This window comes from Microtus pennsylvanicus, chromosome 4, assembly GCF_037038515.1.
Source record: "Microtus pennsylvanicus isolate mMicPen1 chromosome 4, mMicPen1.hap1, whole genome shotgun sequence".
In the NCBI taxonomy this organism is placed as follows: domain Eukaryota; kingdom Metazoa; phylum Chordata; class Mammalia; order Rodentia; family Cricetidae; genus Microtus; species Microtus pennsylvanicus.
In genome coordinates, this window is record NC_134582.1 from 10,306,512 (window position 1) to 10,325,447 (window position 18,936).

Genomic DNA, 18,936 nt, shown 5'->3' on the forward strand with positions numbered 1-18,936 from the left:
GGGCCGCCCTCCCGCCGAGGTAACGACCAATGAGGAGCAGGGCCGGCCAGGCTGGGCTGAGACTCTGCGCTGCGCACCGCCCCCTCCGGGCTTGCTCGGGAGCGGGGGCAGCCGGAGCTTGGGGCCGGCCGGAGGACAGCGTGTCTGATCCCCGCGCCCGCAGTCAGGGAGTGCGAAGGTTGCCCTTCGGTGCTGCGGAGGCGAGGTGGGCGACGCAACCTGAGGACGCGGGGCTGTGGGGAGGGGGAAGGGAAAGGCGGAAAGAGCCGGGTTGGAATTGTGGGGTTCGGAGGAGCGCGGGGACAAGCGCAGACCGCAGAGCCAACCTCGTCGGAGACGAGCATTTGCATGCGGCGCGCAGGGCACTGAGTCACCGCGGCGCCCGCGTCCTCGCGCGCTGCTGGAGAATCCGCGGTGAAAACGGAGCAAGGTCAGCCGGGCAGCCCTTCAAGGACGGCGCGCGCGGCCCCTGCATGATAATGGCCTGAAGGGTTGTCCCTGGGGCCTCGACTCCCGGCTCCTGCTGAGCAGAAAGTCGGGGTCTCTCCCTGCCAACCTCTTGCCTCCCCCACCTCCCCGGCTACTGGCCTCTACCCTTTCACCATCTACAGCTAATGGCCCTTAGTCAATAACTCTGTTGTCACCCAGACACTGGGACTTTGTTTTATCCTTGGAAAATACTATTCATAGACCATAGGTCAGCAGCTGGCCAACTTCGGGTACTACGGCTCCCCAAAGCTTTAAAAAGTCACTAGGTCCAGTAGTGAGCACTCGATGCTTCAGTGTAAACTGGTGAAATGATCCCAGAGATGCAACGGGAAGGCGGTGGTATCCCAGAAATTCTTACCTCCGAAGAATGCCCACCCCTACCAGATTCCAGGCTGGCGACAGCAGTCCATCCTTCCATCCAGACACCGCATAGACTTGGGAGTCAGTCACGTGCCTGGGGCATCCACTACTCAACTCACTCGGTATATTAGGGTGCCCTTCCCAGGACCTTCCAGACACTCCCTAGGTCCCAGAGTCATGCCTGCCTTGCGCTCAAAATTTGACCAAAACTCAAATCGCAGCAGGAAAAAGAATTTTGAAGAAATGTCCAGACTCCAACCCCTTTGCATTTAGCAATCTTTTTTTGAACAGAAAGACCAAGGGATGCCATGATTAAGGAGCCAGTAATAATTTCAACTGTATTCTTTCACAGGATTGAAACACTAAGTATTATCTTTGAAGAATGTGTAGTTTTCTATCCCCTATACCTATCTGTGAGTACTCAGGCTTTTCAGCCAATTAATGGGATAATCTAGAAATCCGGAGGGCTCATCACTGTCTGATTAGCCTTGAATCCGTTGATGATTTACACATCAACCTATAATCACTCTCATGTACACTCATGAATTTTTACCTCCTGTCTTCTATCATGGTCTACAGTTGAGTGGGTCCAAGTGCAGTTACCTAGCCGGGTCTACCTAGCAAGAAGTTCTTGACTTTCAGGTTTCCTGTACATGCTGGGAATGGGGACCTGTCGGTGTACCCCAACAACAGCTCTGACTTAGTGCTTTTCTCTTCTGCTTTCTTTCTTTCACCACAGGCTTTTGCTGTGAAGCCCAGGCTGGCCTCCAACTTGTGCCCATTCTCAACGCGGGGTTAGGGTGTGTGTCACCATACCACGCTCTGGTCTCTCTCACTTTTTAACAGGGACTCCTGCGTACCTACCACTTGCCACTGGGAGGTCCCACACCCAAGTTCCAAGCTGACAGAGCAGGGACTGTCAATCTGCCCTGTGCCTTCCTCGTGTGAGGTTAGCGAGGAAGATATACAGAGACAGAAGCAGTCACTCAGTGACAACATGAGTTTCTTATTCAGCCCTGGAGGGGGTCTCTCTAGTCTAGAAACCGGAGTCCACTGTCTGCTTCTAAACTGGGGTAGTTAGAGAGGAGAATGGGGAAGGGAAAGGATTAAAAAGTTAACATTTTTGGCACATGGCTGTCCCTCTGTGTTAGTAACCAGGGAGCGATGCATTGGAGAATGTCAGGTGACAGATAAGTATCTCTTCAGGCACATTACTGGGATCAGTAGGGCAGGACGGACAAACACGCAGAGAATCGGGTTACTTTAGTTCTTGGAAATTAATTTAGTTTTCAGATCATTGTCATCCAACCATATGCAGGCGCTATACAAATTGGAGTGGCTAGCCCCTCCCTCCAGCCCCGGCACCTTGCTTCCTTTCTCATCCTGCTTATCCTCCCTCCCCATTCTTAGAATTGCCTTTGGATACAAGCTTCTCTGCAAAATAAACCAAAACAAATCCATTTTACAGTAATGAATCCAAATTATCCCAAGAACCTTTTAATTGAAGTATAATACATTTACCAAAACAGCATGGACCACCAGTGTAGCTCACTGTATTTTCATAAGCTGAGCACAGTGATGTGGCCAGAATGGGAACCAGAGGAGAAGTCCTCCCACCCACCTAGGATCTCATCATGCTCCACTATGGCTACTGTGCACTCAAGGGTTCTGAGGCTCGAACTCTAGGCATCAGGCTCACACAGCCAAAGCTTATACCACTAAGCCAACTCACAGAGCTAGCTCTGACTCCTGATGCCAACCTAATGTATTTCCCGTTCAGGCAGTTTCTGTAAATGGAATATTGTTTTGTGTCTGGCTTCTTCCGGCTCACTGTTAGCTGTGAAATCCATACATGTTATTGTATATGTATGGGTGTACCCTCTTGTGAGCACATTTTTACCAGTCATGCGGATGAATGCTAACACAGGGGCTGCTGGGCAGAGGGTTTTTGTATGTCTTCAGGCTGAAGTCAGGTGGTTGAGATCAGTAGGTGGCTCTCTATGGCCCTGATCACATGAGTCCTTGAATCAGACTGGGATCTTCTATGGAGGTGAGTTGAATTATTCTAGGGACTGACTTTAGAGAGCACTCACTGATAGCTTTGAAGATAGAGGAGACCTCTTGGCAAAGTACTCAGATGCCCTCTCAGAGCAGAGACTGGCTCCTGGTCAATAGCCAACAACCACACAAAAGACATTGAATTCTTCCAACCTGAAGAGGCTTAGAAGAGGGTCCTGGGTTCCAGCTGCCCTGACCTTGAGACGCATTAAAAATGAGACCCCACCCCTCAGCTATACAACTTGAAGCTCATCTGTGTATTCCTCACAATACTAAATGTGTGGTTCTTTCACAACAGGATAAAACCAGTTTCTAGTTAGCGTCTGTGCAATCTTTCTGCTGTATAATACTGTAGCATGCCTATCTTTCCTTTTGCTTTGTGTTTTTAGGGCCTCAGATTGAACCCAGGGACTTGTGCACGCTAGCCAAAGCATTAGACCACCATGCCACATGGCCAGCACTAGTATTTCTTCTGTTGATGGACATTTGGCAGCTGCTGCCATGAAGCTTCCAAAGCCTGCTCCTTGATGGATTGAGGCATGCATATCTATTGGGCATCTGAATTTGGAAATTTTCAGTCAGATACTGTATGGATGTTCAGCTTTAGTGACTACTGCCAAATGGTTTTCCAAAATGACACATTATTTATAACTAGGTATCTGCCTTGCCATCACCAAATGAGGTGATGTGAGCATTAATCTCCTAACCTAATGGAAAAAAGAGCACCAAAATTATTGAGGGGCAGTGGCAGCCCCAGAGGTCCTCACTCTCTGTTACATGCATGGACCTGCAGGGAATAAGCTCGATGCAGGTGTTGGGGACAGGTGGGGATCTGTGGAAACACCCATGGGGTGGCTCTCCATCACTCTGCAAATGGCCAGCAGTAATCTAGTCCATCTCTGCTGACGCTGCTTATGCAGTCCAATGGCACTTGATATCTGATTTCTTCAGATCAAACCAAAGAGTTATATTTAACCCACCCACAAATGTCTTGCAAGGCTAGTGGAATCAGAGAACTAAGGTCATGAAACGAACGAGTTTGAAATCTTTGATGCTACTGGCAATGTGGAGCCAGACTCTACCTTAGGCCAAATTTATGCTCTGATTGTAGAATTGCAGCAAACATTCAGAAGGACTTACAAACAAAAGAGTAGACACGTGACCAAGTGATCGCAGTGCCAGATTCAGTGAACACCATTTTTATATTGTAATGGCCAGGGATGGGGACAGCTGCATCATTGTTTAAAATACACACTCACGCACAATTAAGCCAAGAACAAATGTCAACACTGGCACAATCTGCTAAATTACTGATAACTGATGGGTATTACTCATGCTGCGAACATTGTCTCCAATATAAAATAGAGCAGCTTAAAAAGAGGAAGGAACTGAGCAGTTTCTCTGGGCTTTTATTTTGTGCAGCCCAACCACAATCTGCGATTATGTAAGTGGCATTCCACGCACGTGTTCAAGGAGTGTGTGACAAGGGTGTGCCGTTCTTATGCCTCTTGACATTTGTGCTAACAAGTCAGGCCTGCGAGGGGCTGCTCTCGGCTTGGGGACAGTGTTTGTGATGAAAGCGTCTGTTACCATGTGAGTCAATTGCTCTGGTGATAGCCCTATAATCTACGGCTCAGCTAACCACCACAGAGTTCACTGCAGGTGCTGTGCTTCACATCAGCCGGCTTGATTTTTAATCACTCCGAATTGTGTGCTGGAGCTATAATGTCTACTCCTCATGCATTTCCATTGTGACTTATGGGTTATGTGTAAGTCACTGGTAATCCTAAACCTTCCTGCCGTGGCATCTCCAACCCCAGAAGCTCCTCACCTTCCAGCAGTCAATCACTGCATCAGAAAGCAGAAAGGTTCTGGCCCGCCTCGAGTTTGCCATGTTCTCTTAGCTAGCCAGGCACAACTCCCAGTGGGATAAGGTCATGTGGGTCCCACTTAGATGACGTGGCAGCTTAACTGAATCCCACATCTCCTTCATTCATCCTACAGGCTGGGTTCTGGGAAACAAACATGGAATCCAGTTCTACTCTTTAGAGAAAAAGCACTGGTGAACAGGGCTAGGAGAATAAATAGTTTGGGTTCTTACCAAGTTTAGTGCTCCTTCAGTACCTACAAAGGGACAGGTGGCCCACTAGGATCATTCACTTATAAAGCACCAATGAAGGCCTCCCAATCCCCCTATATAGCTACTCTATATGAGTCATTTAGCCATCACCCTAAGTTCTAAAGCTCCATGTATTCTGTGGACATGGCTGGCATGACCCCTACATACAGTTATTAGTTTGTATTAAAAAGAGATTAAAGTCTAGTGAGGAAGTCAGACAATCCTTACATGCTGAGTAACTGGGAGTGATCAGGAGGGTGGCTGGAAGGATGGACCACAGGAAGGGGCTGCAATGGCATGGGAACAGATAGTCAATCTGATGAAAACAATGTGACTAGGTGTTCCCGGTAGAGGCTGTAGCATGAGTAAAGGTTCCAGTGGTAGCTGCGGCTTGCTGGCTCCATGGATCTTAGAGATGAAGGTGGTGTGTGGCCCAGAGGCAGAGCCTTGCAAGTTGGGACTCCATCCATGGACTATGTCAAAACTGTATCATAGCTAATCCATCTGCAAACTGAGGGGGCAGCATTGAGAGAGCAGTGCTGCTGAGGCATAAGACTTCTACTGGCTGCAGGCATCAGATCCCACTCCCTGGTGTCCATTCCCTCACCCTATCAGCAGGCAGCCCGGGCCAGGGTAAGACTTCGTTCTTTGCTCCCATGGAAGCAGAAAAAGAGTGTAAAATATGATCACTGCTTTGTAAAAGCTGTCACCATATTAAGTGGCTCATCACTCAGTTCACTTGAGAGTCATAGAAGTGGGTTAAGCATGTCTAGGGATGCCTGCTACAAAATCATGCAGTTGTTAGAGCTTGTGTCTGGTGTGCACTGTCCCTGCCTTCTGGGGCCCTCTGTCCTCCAGGTTCCTGGTATAAGTCCATGCTCTGCCTGCTTCTCCCATCTCTCCTCTTGAGAGAGGCTTTGAGAACTGTCCTCTAAACCTTTGATGGAGACTGACCCTGTAGTGTCATCGATACTGTGTCTCTCCCCAATTGTGCTCCCAGCACTGGAAAGGAAGATACAGCTACTGACATCCTCATCACATCCTCACACATTTTCAATTCCGTCTTCTGGGGCTGGGTTTCCTCAGGATCATCTACTTGATTTTTAACAGAATTGTTGGGGATAAGATGTTGTAGGAAATTTTCTTCCTCCAACTAGCCAATACTTAAGGCTGATGCTCTGCCTGAGACCCTGGAAGGGGATCATTGTCCACAACACATGCAGTCATCAGTTTGACAGTCTGGCTTTGCTATGATATGAGTTTAGCCTAATTATCATTCTCACAGGCCAAGTGTACAAAGAAGAACACCAGTATCTAACAAGATTTCTGAAAGACCAGATGGTAATTGTCACAGGCTTCATGAAACAGTTTCTGTGGCCAGTGTTCCACTAAGTCGTCATAATGTGGAAGCACGGCTGAGCCACGAGCTGTGTTACTGACTCCACTCCACGCTGGAATATGCAGAACTTCTGCACACAGTCCCAGCCCACTGACCTGAATAACACAGAAGGCCTTCCCTTGTGTTTAGACACTGTCTCCACAAAGGCTTAATAACTTACAAGAACCTCTTATCCACCGCCAATACATTAGATTTATTTACCCTTGAATTGAACCTGGAACTCACAGTGTGACATTTATATGCACAAATGACCCTGACTGTGGCCTACAGTCTCATACATACTTGTCTCTGGTCGCTATGGTTCACAGAGCAACCATTCAATAGGTTGTTTGTACGATTCCACCTTTCTGCCTGGAGACAACAGATTCGTGGGTCCTTAAAATCAGTGTCAGCAGAGCAGGAGCCACAGAGATACTAATGAGCACATCAGCTGTGGGGTACACTTGGGATTCTCTACTGGGGAAGCAGACTGAGAGGGTGCTAAGAGACTGGGAGACCCTTGCTTGCATGGTTGTGACCATCAAGTTCACATAAGTAACGAGTTGGGTCAACCTCCTTCCAAGGGTGGAGTCAGGTTCTTTGTTGTGACTGAATGCCCTGACATCTGACTGTGAAGGCTGTGACAAGGTTGAAGGAAGTGACTGGCGGTGTCCCAGAGCCGGGGCAGCACTAAAAACTGTAGCACATGGATAAAGTGTTTGTCAGGACCGAATGTGAAACCGTGAGAGTGCTGTGTAGGGGGACTCTTTCCTGGTGAGCCAGTCTTTACTGCGACCTTAGATGGGGAAGTCATTTCACAGTGCAAATGTGTGACACTAATCAGTGCCTTCCCTGCCAGCTTCACATTCAAGCTCCCAGAACTTCGACTCTTCCACGTCCTCTCCAGCCTCCACCACAGCTGCTTCTCTACCACCCCAACTTCGCTGCTGTGAGTCTCCCCACCCATCTCCTCAGCCAGGTCAGAAGCCAGCCATCTGAATGACAGTTAACACTGGATCTGAGGAACTCGGGGATTTCACCTGAATGCCTTCAGATTCTTACAGGATATCATTTGCATAGGTGCAAATAAGAGCTCTGTAGTTGCGTGTAAACGTTAAAATACTTTAGGATCCAGTGATTGGATGCTGCAAAAGTTCTTTTCTTTGTAAGCTTTGTAAAAAGTAGGACATATGCTCCAAAGAGCACATCAACCATAGTACACAGCTCTCTGAATAATCACAGCACAAAGATGGCAATGTGAGAAAAAACAATGAAGGAAAGAAACCATCAGTCCCTAGAGCCCCTCATGTTCCCTCAGGTTCAGGTGCCATCTCGAACCCTGTCATCACTACACTTCCCAGCCCCGTCTCCTCTGTGGTGCACCTCACAGGATCCTGGGCCAGTTCGAGATTAGCACAGTGGAAGGAACATGTACTTTGGAGCCTATCACCTCTACCACTCGCTAGTGTTGTGGCTCTGGTAAGACATACCATCTCCCTAAGAGTGTCTGAACACTGTCCTGGGGACCCAGTGTGCTGTCCACTTTCCACAGGACAGAGGGGTGGGGCTGGTGCTCAGCATGAAGCCACTAAATCTTCACAATCGGGCTCTTTGTGGGCCTCTACAGTCCTGTGTGGAGAGTCACTGTGTCTGGTTCACAGGTTGCTTCTGTGATTGTCAGGAGAGATGACCAGTCCAGTCGGGGCAGACTGGAAACTGTTTCTCAGCTCCAAGGCTGACCAGTGTGACCCAGAGGTGATGAGATCCAGGAGGGGATTCAAACTTATCCACAGTCCCATGGACATCTGAATGCAACTTTGGGTCAGAGTGCTGGTCCTTTTAAGAGATTATCTTCACTAATATTTATCTCAGCCTTGCCAGGATGTTTCCTAAACGGACACATAAATGCCAGCCTTATGACACTTGCTAATAAAAACCAAATCCTTTGGCTTGAGTTGCAGTGGTGCCTAATAATAGCTGCAGAGGCAGAGGAGTGGCCATGTGAAGAATATGTGGGACTCTCAGAGCCAAGAGACCGTAGGGCAGTCAGGGCCATGACAGCATCAGCAGTCAGGGCGAGGGCCAGTCTGGTCTCTGACTGCGAGCAGTATTTGTGGGAGGTGGAGGGGAGAGCAGAAAACCAGTCAGTCCCATGCTGTCACGCAATAAATATACTGGACAGCGACTCTGGAGCATGCACATACTGCTGTGTGCTGAGGGCTCAGAGGAAAGTTCCTTACCCCTTCCCAGGATGTTCAGATACTTGTTCAGATGGAGAGCAGGTACCTTCTTGTGTTAGAAATACAAACCAATCATTTACTAACTCTGGGCAGCGGCCTGAGACCTGGTTGGTTCTCGCTGTCTTTATGGGAGTCTGACAAGGGGGAGGGAGGCACCTCTGAGTCTGCTTCCCCACCTAGCAGCCTCTTCAGCTGCCACAGCATCCTTGTCCCATCACAGCTCCAGGTCTTGTCTATGAGCTGTGACGCGTTCACCACTGAGTCCAGGTTTCCCTCCCTAGGTGCATGAAATGGGCACGAGAATCCGGTGAACAAAGAGCTGGACTGGATCTGACACACGAAGACTCCAACACCATCTCTGCTCTAGGACTCTAACAGCCACACAGTGGAGGAAAGGGGAAGAAAGAGCACAAAGATGAGCTACCCCTGCCAGCCTTCCCTCCTGTTCAGGAGCCTCTCATCCAATATCTTCCTTTCAGCTCACCCCAGAGTTCGGGCACATGGCCACAGTCTGATTTAGCTCACTTTAAAGAAAAGCAGAGCCGGGCGGTGGTGGCGCACGCCTTTAATCCCAGCACTCGGGAGGCAGAGGCAGGCGGATCTCTGTGAGTTGGAGGCCAGCCTGGTCTACAAGAGCTAGTTCCAGGACAGGAACCAAAAAAGCTCGAAAAAATAAAAATAAAAAAATAAAATAAATAAGAAAAAAGAAAAGCAGACGTTGCCTGAGCACTGAATTGACGTGGCCGGTCTACATCCAGGATGACTTCCCCAGGAGCTCCTGCGCTGCTCCCAGCTAGAGACAGACGACCCCAAGTCCTCAGCACTCTTGGCATGCTACATAGCTATCTATCCAGGTATTCCATCAATTTCCTGCCCTGATGTTCTGGGGAGGCAGAAGCAGGCTGCTTCCATACTAACACAGAACCAGCATGCAATCAGCAAAACAGACCTGAGAACTAAGACACTCACACTATAACTTCACACATTCTCATGAAAACCAGGTTCTAAACCAGAGCCTTCTCTAGGGGAACTCAAGGCCCCAGCCAAGAAGGCATCCTGTCACCGTAGCCATCCCCTCCTTTCCTCAGATGGGGTCTGAACGAATAATATTTTTCCTTGCAGAAAGTTCAGGGTCCCCCTTTGGTGACAGGCCAGTCACCATCTTTAGTCCCTATGGTTGCAGAAGTGCCAACAGCACAGTCCACCTCTAATACAGAGAATGACTCTGTGGGGGAATGCCGGCACTTCCTGAGCTGAGGAGACAGCATCTATATTCTTACTATCCCCTTGCGTTCCTGGCTGTTGCCTAGATCTGCAGGTCCCTGACTAAGGTAGGAAGGTGATTAGTAAGCAGTGGGGTGGAGGTGGGGGGGGGTGGGCGGAAAAGTAGGTATTCAAAGTCCACCCAAGCCTTCTACACAGTCTCTGGTACCACCATACCTGAGGCTGTCCACCCTGGCCCCCAGCAAGGCCTTCGGTCAGGAAAGCACTAAGAGCTGTGTGTGAAAAATCAGACTTGCGGGTTGCTATAAAAAGGAGCGAAATCGCAGATGTGCCTTTTCGTGTGTCTTTTGCTCCATCTCATTGAGCACACACATCTTCCAGCAGCTACCCTCTCACTCTTACAGCCACTCCCTCCCTCCCTCCAAGGAGCTTGATTAAAATAACTCTTCTCAGGGTCAGTCTTGCTGCCCTGCAGAGAGGGAAACTGCTCCAGGACTAGGGCTGAGCCCAGATGAAACATCTAGCTTGGCTCCTGCCATGTCCTGCCCACTCTCGAGAAGTCAGACGTAACAGAGTGAGGAGACCTGGGTACCCCACCCAGGTGATGTCGGACAAACATGAGAACAAGGTAAGCTATGAGAGCAAGAGAAAAGGCATGGAGAAAGCCCCTAACCAAAGACAGAACCTAGATTCTGTTGGGCAAGTTGTCAGTGCGCTGTGTAACATGGGAAAGTTGTTTTCCCTCTCTGAGCCTCAGGTCACTTCATCTATAAAGTAGGGTATTTGAGGGCCTTTCCAGTGCTGGGCTCATGGCTAAGCCACTTCCATGTTCATCACTGTTCGAAATCACCTTCCTTCACCTCCCACAGCAACTTAGTTTGGCTTGCCCTTGGCTTAGGTAGCTGTGTATCGACCTGATATTTGGCCTCATCTAAGAACTCTGCATTTCTTCAAGCCTCCAGGGCCAATACCTGCCCTGAAGTTTGTTCTCCATCCTGCCTCCAAGATCTCAATGCCAATCTCATGTCCTATTTAAATCCTTCATTGTGGAACTGGAGAAACGGTTCAGCAGGTAAGAGTGGGTACTCATCTCGTAGAGAACTTGAGATCTGTCCCCAGCACTCATTCTAGCAGCTCATAACCACTTTTAACTCCACTGCAAGGGACCCCAGGGTCTCTTCTGGATTCCCCATTTGCTGCACTTAGATGTACACACACACACACGCACACTTCTACCTATTAACTCTCTTTATCTGAGAACCCTAACACACTGTACTTGATTGAATGGCTGAAGAGTCTGCGATGCTCACCTGTCTTTCTTGCGTTTTCCTTTGTGTAGATTCTGTTTAAGAAGTTTGTCCATCTCTCGATGCCACTATTTAACTTTTATTACCAATTTGTAGTCGTGGATAGATGACAGATGATAAAAAGATGGGCATAGAGACAGATACTTGACAGATGACATACATTAGATAGGTAATAAACTGCTGATAGCTAATTGATCATTTGGACCACTTTTGTCAAATACATGTGATGCATGTAATTTTCCCCCAGAATGTGGTTCATAGTTTCATTTTAAATGTTTATTATCTGAAAATTTTCATTTTGATAAAGTCAAGTCTATTTTTGTTGTTGTTGTTCCTTGGGACTTTTGAGTTCTAAGAAATCGCCTACAAAATTGCAAACACATCTGCTAGAATTTTCTTTGTTGAGCTTAAGGCTTACCTTTTGTAGATAAAAGATGCAGCTCAAGTTATGTTCATGAATGGTGTGAGGCAGGAGTTGGATCTCACATCTGTCCCTTAAGAATTTCCAACTTATCCCAACATCATTTACTAAAAAACATCCTTCCCACACTAAATTGGCACTTTTATTTAAAAAAGCAAGTTTGCTACCTATATGGGTTTATTTCTGATTGATGTTTTACTCCATTTGTCTATTCAACTACAGATATGCAATAAATAGTTTCTCAACATAGCTTTCTAGCGTGCCTTGAAATTTGGAGGTATATATTCTCCAACTTTAGTCTTTAAGATTATTTTGGAGTCACACTATCAATTTATAGTCTGATAAAATTCTAGGAATGCCATCTATCAATGTCAAATCTTGTCCATGTTAAATCTTTAAAACTATGAACATATATCTACCTACCTATCTTCTATTTCTCTATTTATTCATATCTAATTCAGTTTTTCTCAATTAGTGGCTTATTTATTTATTCTTTCATCTGTAGACTGGGTTTTCTGTATCTCATGCTGGCTTCAAACCTGATACGTAGGTGAAGGCGACCTTGGCTTTCTGATTCTCCTGCTTCAATCTCCTAATGCTGAGATCACAGGCTTTCACAACCACAGTTGATTTGTGCTCCCCCAACAGTGCTAGGGACAAACCCAGGACTTCGTGCATGTTAGGCAAGCACTCTATCAACTGAACTACATCCCTGGCCTAATTTTTTGAGCACTCTGTAGGGGTTCCAACATATTCCACACTCAGTTTTCCTATCACAAACAGCTTGCATTCATATCTTGTATCTGTCAAAACAAATGAACCAATGCTAACACACTGCTGTCATGGCCAGGATTTGATCAACATTGACCTCAAATTCTGGTAACTCATGTAAGATAAACTAATCATCATGTCTCCTCAAGAGTCTCTTGACTTTCCTTGTTGAATGGCTTCAAAAGCCTGGAGAAGCACTGGGCAGGCATTTTGCAGAATGCCTGTCAATGAAGACTTCGCTGATGCTTTTTGTCATGGTTCTGCAGGAAGTTTAGGGGGATAAGGTAATGCTTTTATCACATCAACATTACTAATTACTGTTAATTTTGATCTTGACCACCTGGATAACACTTTCCTCTATAGACTACTTTCTTCCTGCCCTTTTCATACTATATTGAGAAGGAAAAGTCTCTATGTACAATATTCTTTAAAAATCTGTACGTTCCATGCCTTTCAGGGTTTTATAACTACATAAACTATCTTGAAGTCTGCATAAAAGAACTGTCTCTTGCCTTCCAGTTACTGACTCATTTAGTCATTTGTGTAACTCAATATGGACTCCCAGTCTTTAGAAAAGTTGAGTTATAGTTAGGCAAGCCCTTAATCCCAACACTCAGGAGGGACAGGCAGGTGAATCTCTGTGAGTTCGAGGCCAGCCTTGTCTACAAAGCAAGTTCCAGGACAGCCAGAACTGTTACAAAGAGAAACCCTGTCTCAAAAAGAACCCCCCCCCCCCAAAAAAACCAACAAAACAAAACAAAAAGGTTGAGTGATGTGGGATTCCCCACTGTATGCTGTGATTACCATTAATATAAATAGAGAAACTGGCTTGAGCCTATAGCAGGGAGAACACAGGTAGGTGGGGAAAACTAAACAGAATGCTAGGAGAAAGAAGGTGGAGTCAAAGAATGAAGTCATGTAGCCCCACTGGAGGTAGATGCCAGAACTTTACCTGGTAAGCCACAGCCTTGTGGCGATACACAAATTAATAGAAATGGGTTAAATTAAGATGTAAGAGTTAGCCAATAAGATCGCCATTTCAAACTGAGGTCAAGGAAAGAGCCAGTGGCTGGCTGCTTTGCTTTTCAGATCTTCAGGATGAACCAACCCCAATTTCTCTGAGTTTTTATTGTGTTTCACTTGGGGGATGGGAATTCACCTGGGGGGCCATTGAGGGCTCTCTACCTCCCTTCCCCCTGACCACTCAAGTGGGCTCCAGGTCTGGCCTGACCATGTTCATCAGCGTTGGCTCCTCTGTTGAAAGCTTTCACTGAACCCCAGTGCCATCCCTTCTGCTCCCTTGCAGCTTCACTGTCGGAATTTCTTTAGGGATGACCTCCATGACATCAAGAATGACTTCCAGATTTGGAGGGTGGTATGCAAAAGATATTCTTCGATTTACATTTTAGGCAGTAGTTTTCTGATTTTTAACTTCAGAATATTTGAAAGAAGACATGGAAGTTGGAAATTTGCATCCTTCTGCCTGGGCTCCTGGTTCTTAATCAGTCTTGTTTGCCTGTATCCTTGTGGAAGCCATGTAGCATTCATTTGGGGGTCCTTGTGGCCAATAATTTGCCTTCTGGATTGTTGGCCCTTGTGTTTGCTGTTTGTACCCTTTTATTGCTCCATCCCATGAGTCCCAAGTGGCACAAATTCTGGGCAAGTTGTCAATAGCAATCAAGACATTGATTTACATACTGGGACTACAACTTTTCATCTCTGGTTCCTTCATCTGGATTGTAGCTGTAAGCGGACTAATTTCTGGCAGTGGTAAAACCACAAAATGTTCCAGGCTTACCAGGTGCTCTGTATCCACAGTAGGATAGTCCAGTTCTTCTCTCAAGATCTTGGGGCCATCCTGTCATCTTCAGAACCCACTGGCAAGAGCATAACCAGGAGCTGAAGCTCTCAGTTTGCACAACGGAGGTGACAGCAGCAGGGAGGAATGATCATTGAAATCAGCTTTTCATCTTGCTATAAACTATCAATATGGCCTCAATCTGAACATTGGGCATCTCCTCTCCAGAGAGTTTCTGAGGAGCAGGCTGTTCAGTGCATGGATATGGGATTTTCTAGAATGCCACAGAGGCCCTGAGGGCCTCAAGCAATGAGCTCAATGTGGTCACAGCCTACTGCTGTCTCTGCCACCACATCAGCCCAAGGACCACGTGAGCTTCAACATGAATGATCTGGAGAGGAGGTTGGTCCCCACCATACACTGACCTTAACTCCAAGATAGAGACACATTCAGGGAAGTAGAGGCAGGTGGTAGTCCACTGTGAGCAAAATCAGCTATAGAAGGAATAGATCATTTCCTATAAGCAAACTATACATGTTGTGTTCTGCAAAATGAGCAGAAATGGTAAACTGATTTGGTATAACACACCAAATTAGGTGTGCTATACTTACAATAATGTTTTTTACGTGGTTTTGGTTGTTCTGTTTTGTCAAATAAAGAAAAAAACCCAGGATGGATAGAACCAGAGGTTGAGCCCCAGCTTTCCAAGGTGTCCACATGTACATGTGCAGCCACACAAACACATGCACACAGATTAAATTAAGGAACACATTCTATTGCACCCCAAATTACACATGGCCTTTGGCATACCCTTTACTCCCTTAGCTTCTGGGCCACGGCTGGTTTTCCTGAATGACATTATTGGCATTATTTACTAGGAGTTTTTTGAGGTTAGCTTCTTTCACGTAACGCCTCTGAGGTTGACACCTGTTACTGTGCATATAAGCACCAGTTCCTTTCCTTTCCTAGGATGCCTATGCGCCACTGCTTACTTATTTGTGCCTTGTTTCCAGCGAGGAACAATTGTTAACAAAATGCTCTAAGTGTATGTATACATATTTCCACGGCAGAAGTGCTCCTTTCTTAGAGCTAACCACCTCGGATGCAGCTGCTATCCTACTCTAAATGCAGTATAAGCTGGGTGGTGCTCCACACCACACCTGACATAGCAGCATTCAGAGGCTCAAGCAGGACTACACCTGAAGAGTGATACCCCGCCTCAAAACACCAGATTTAGATGCTTTCAAATATTTATTTTTAGGTGTGTGTATGTGTGCCTGAGTGTATGACTGTGAACCATAACATGCCTGGTGCCACAGAGATCAGACATGGCATCAGCTACCCTGGAACTTGAGTTTGAGTACTCTTAACTGCTGACCCAGCTCTCCAACCCCAACAGAAGATTCAAATACCAAAGAATAACTCAACCCTTACAGTTTTATTTGTTTGTTTGTTTGTTTTTGAGACAGGGTTTCCCAATGTAGCCATGGTGGTCCTGAAACTCACAGAGATCTGCCTTTGCATCCCAAGTGCTGGTATTAAAGGTGTGCACCACCACCGCCGGGCCCCTGGCCTGTGTTTTAAGGTTCTGGTGTCACTTCACACTTACTCCAGGAACACACAAGACTTGCAGTGCCAGCCCTGCAGCTTATGGGTCACCCTTAGCCAATCCAACAGGCTAGTAGCTACATACAAATGTAGTACTCATTGTAGCGGCTTATTTCTTTGAAGGTTTTGAACATTTTAAAATTAATTAACATATATTTTATGGTACTGGAACTGGATTCAAGACCTCATGCATGCTAGGTAAGCTTTTTACCAGTGAGCAATATCCACAATTTCTCAGTGTAGTTTTAATTTGCATTTGCCTAATGAGTAACAGTGTTAGAGATACTTTTATTTTGGAGTGAACAAGTATAAATTTATTATACAGCATGATACAGAGAAGTCTATTGAGAGGTCATAGACTTTAAAATAAAAAAATAAAAACATATAACATTTACCTATTTTGGTGGATAAGTTTAATTTCTTAACCCAACTTCTTCATGAATATTCTTATAAAAATACTACCTTTTTGTTCCTAAAAGTTAACATTGTCAACTTAGTGATCATTATATATAATGCAAAAGACAAAGGTCAGCAGAAGTTATAAAGCAGAAAGACAAACATATCAGAATGTTAAAAAAGAAATTAGGTGACTAGAAGAGCAGCGAGAAGAGGGTACCACTGCTCGCACCACTGCTTTCTGTGTTCTCCTTGGTCACAGACACCCTAAGTTAAAGGCATCTTCACAACCTGCAAGTGATGGCCTATGTCTGTAATCCATTGCTTGAGAGGTGGAGACAGGAGGATTAGAAGTTCAAGTTCACCCTCGGCTACACATTAAGCTTGAGGCCAGACTGGGCTGGAGAGAGACCCTAATCTTTAAAACACAAACAGAATATTAGATGTTAATCATACCTGCAATACCAGCACTTGAGAAACTGAAGCAGGAGAGATGAAAGTTTGAGGCCAGCCTGAACTACAATAAAAACCTCATTTCAAATTTAGCAAGAACAAAAGGTATTGCCATAAAACTGTGTAACTTTACAGATTAATGCATCTCTTAATCATCATCACAAAAGAATTTATTTTTTCGAGACAGGGTTTCTCTGTGACTTTGGAGCCTGTCCTGGAACTAGCTCTTGTAGACCAGGCTGGCCTCAAACTCACAGAGATCCGCCTGCCTCTGCCTCCCGAGTGCTGGGATTAAAGGCATGAACCACCACCGCCTGGCCAGAAAATTTTTTTTGCAGTATATAGTGATTAACAGAAACCCTCAGAACTAGCCAAAACGCAGAAAATAAAACCGTGGAACGTTCAGCCCTAACTAGAACATACAACACACACACACTCCCAAGGCTTAGGGATCATATGGAAAAAGGGACTAAGACAGTCAGTATAAGAATCAGGCCATGGATGACTTCTAGACACAGAAGAACAGTAGCACATAAGAGTTATACATATGTAAAGACCTGGGCAAGTCCAACGAAGACCCAATCTCAGCATGGAGGGCAGAGCTGTGGATGAGGTCCCAGGCCTAGCCAAGGAGCTATCCGCAATGATGGCTAGCTGCTGGAAGGGGTGGTCAGTGCTCTTTAAGAGTGCACCCCTAGTGAAATGACCATGCTCTAGTGGAAAGCAGCTCACCCAAGGATATTTGCACAGCACTAACTGGTCTTGATGGGTTTAAAAAGAAAACAAACATAAATTTGGGTGGGTAGGGAAAGGGTGTGGATTTAAGAAAAGTTGGGGGAATATTATTAAAACATGTTCTACAAAATTCTCAAAGAATAAAGTATTTTTAAAAATAGATTAGATTTCTCTGAGTTTCCAGGCACAGTTTCACACGGGACAACTAACTGTTCTGGGCAGCTTGTAAGCTCAGTCACTGCGGTGGGCATAAGTTTTGAGAGGATACGTGGGCAACAAGAGTGTATTGTCTCAGGTTTGGCAAGTGTGCGTTCACAGAAAAGCCAACCCTGGCCAAGCTTTCATACTCAAAAGACAGTGCTCTTTGAGTAAAGTTGGCTCATTTTAACTTCTCTTTGCCAATTTCTCCTTTTCCCTTGGATTCCCCAGTTTGAAGCTCAGCTTTTGTTTTCCCATGAGACAGTTGGTCTTGTCCTTAGCCATTTGCTGAGCTGTCATCAATGTCAAAGACTCTTCTAAGACATCAAGTTTCTAAGTCATCTAAGTTTTTCACATAGCTTCCTCTGATTGTTCTATTTCCCTTTGAAGCTGGACCTGTTGTTCTGTTGCCTAACTCCACACTGAGAGCCCCCTCTTTGTATATTCTAGTTGCTCCTCCAGAGAGTCCAAGACTAGGCTGTGTTTAACTGTATACTCGTTTCCCTTGTGGGCAAGAAAGAGTTCTCTTACTTTTTTAAACCCCCAGTTTTTTTTTTGTTTTTTTTTTTTGTTTTGTTTTGTTTTGTTTCCTCTAGTGCTGCTTCTCTAGGAAGAATATTTCAGGTAGTCTTCAGCTTGTGTTCTCCCCAGCTCTAAACATGGAATGCTTTCAGGAAGAGTTTTTTGTTGTTGTTGTTGATGATTTAAGGTTAAAATAAGCATTTGGAGTGACTGGGTCTTTAAGTATCAGGAGGTTGCATCTAAGTTCACAGAGTGGCAACTCCAAGACGACTCACCTGGAGACTTCACATGGCTTCCTGTTAGACTGCACATAAAGTCAGAATCCTTTATTTGGTTGAGAAGTGATTGCTAGCGTGACAGTGGATCCTTCCAGAAAAATAATTATCTGTCTGAAAAGAAAGTGTAGGAGCTGGTGCCAGAACACTCTTATCCCTGGATATATTTAGGTATGTTTGGTAAGTGGTTTTGTTGTTTTGGTTTTTCATTTGAGATAGGATCTCATCATGTAGTCCTAGCCAATAAGCTTCGGAGACCTAGCTGCTTCTGCCTTCCAAATGCTACGATTAAAGATATGCACTCAGACTCGTTCATATCTACCCACACATTGTATCTTATATATTTTCTGGAGAAAAATAGAACTTTTATATTTTCTCCCAATTTCTAGCTCATACTTTTCACTTTTCTCAAATGTCTATTAAAACAGAACTTTAAAAGCTCAGCATTTCTTCTTAGATTTTTAAGGCACTGACCTAACAAATCTTTCTGCCTAATAACAAAAACACATGCACTCCCTGCTTTGTTTTTCTTCTATGTACTTCATGATTCTAGGTATTTAGGTCTATGATCCCTCTTAGAGTTT

At 45.6% G+C, this 18,936-nt stretch overlaps 1 pseudogene; it reads left to right on the top strand.

Moving 5' to 3' along the window:
• Positions 1 to 10,472: 10,472 nt before the first annotated feature.
• On the top strand, positions 10,473 to 14,539 carry LOC142848574 (ubiquitin-associated domain-containing protein 2 pseudogene; annotated as a pseudogene).
• The last annotated feature ends 4,397 nt before the right edge of the window (positions 14,540 to 18,936 follow it).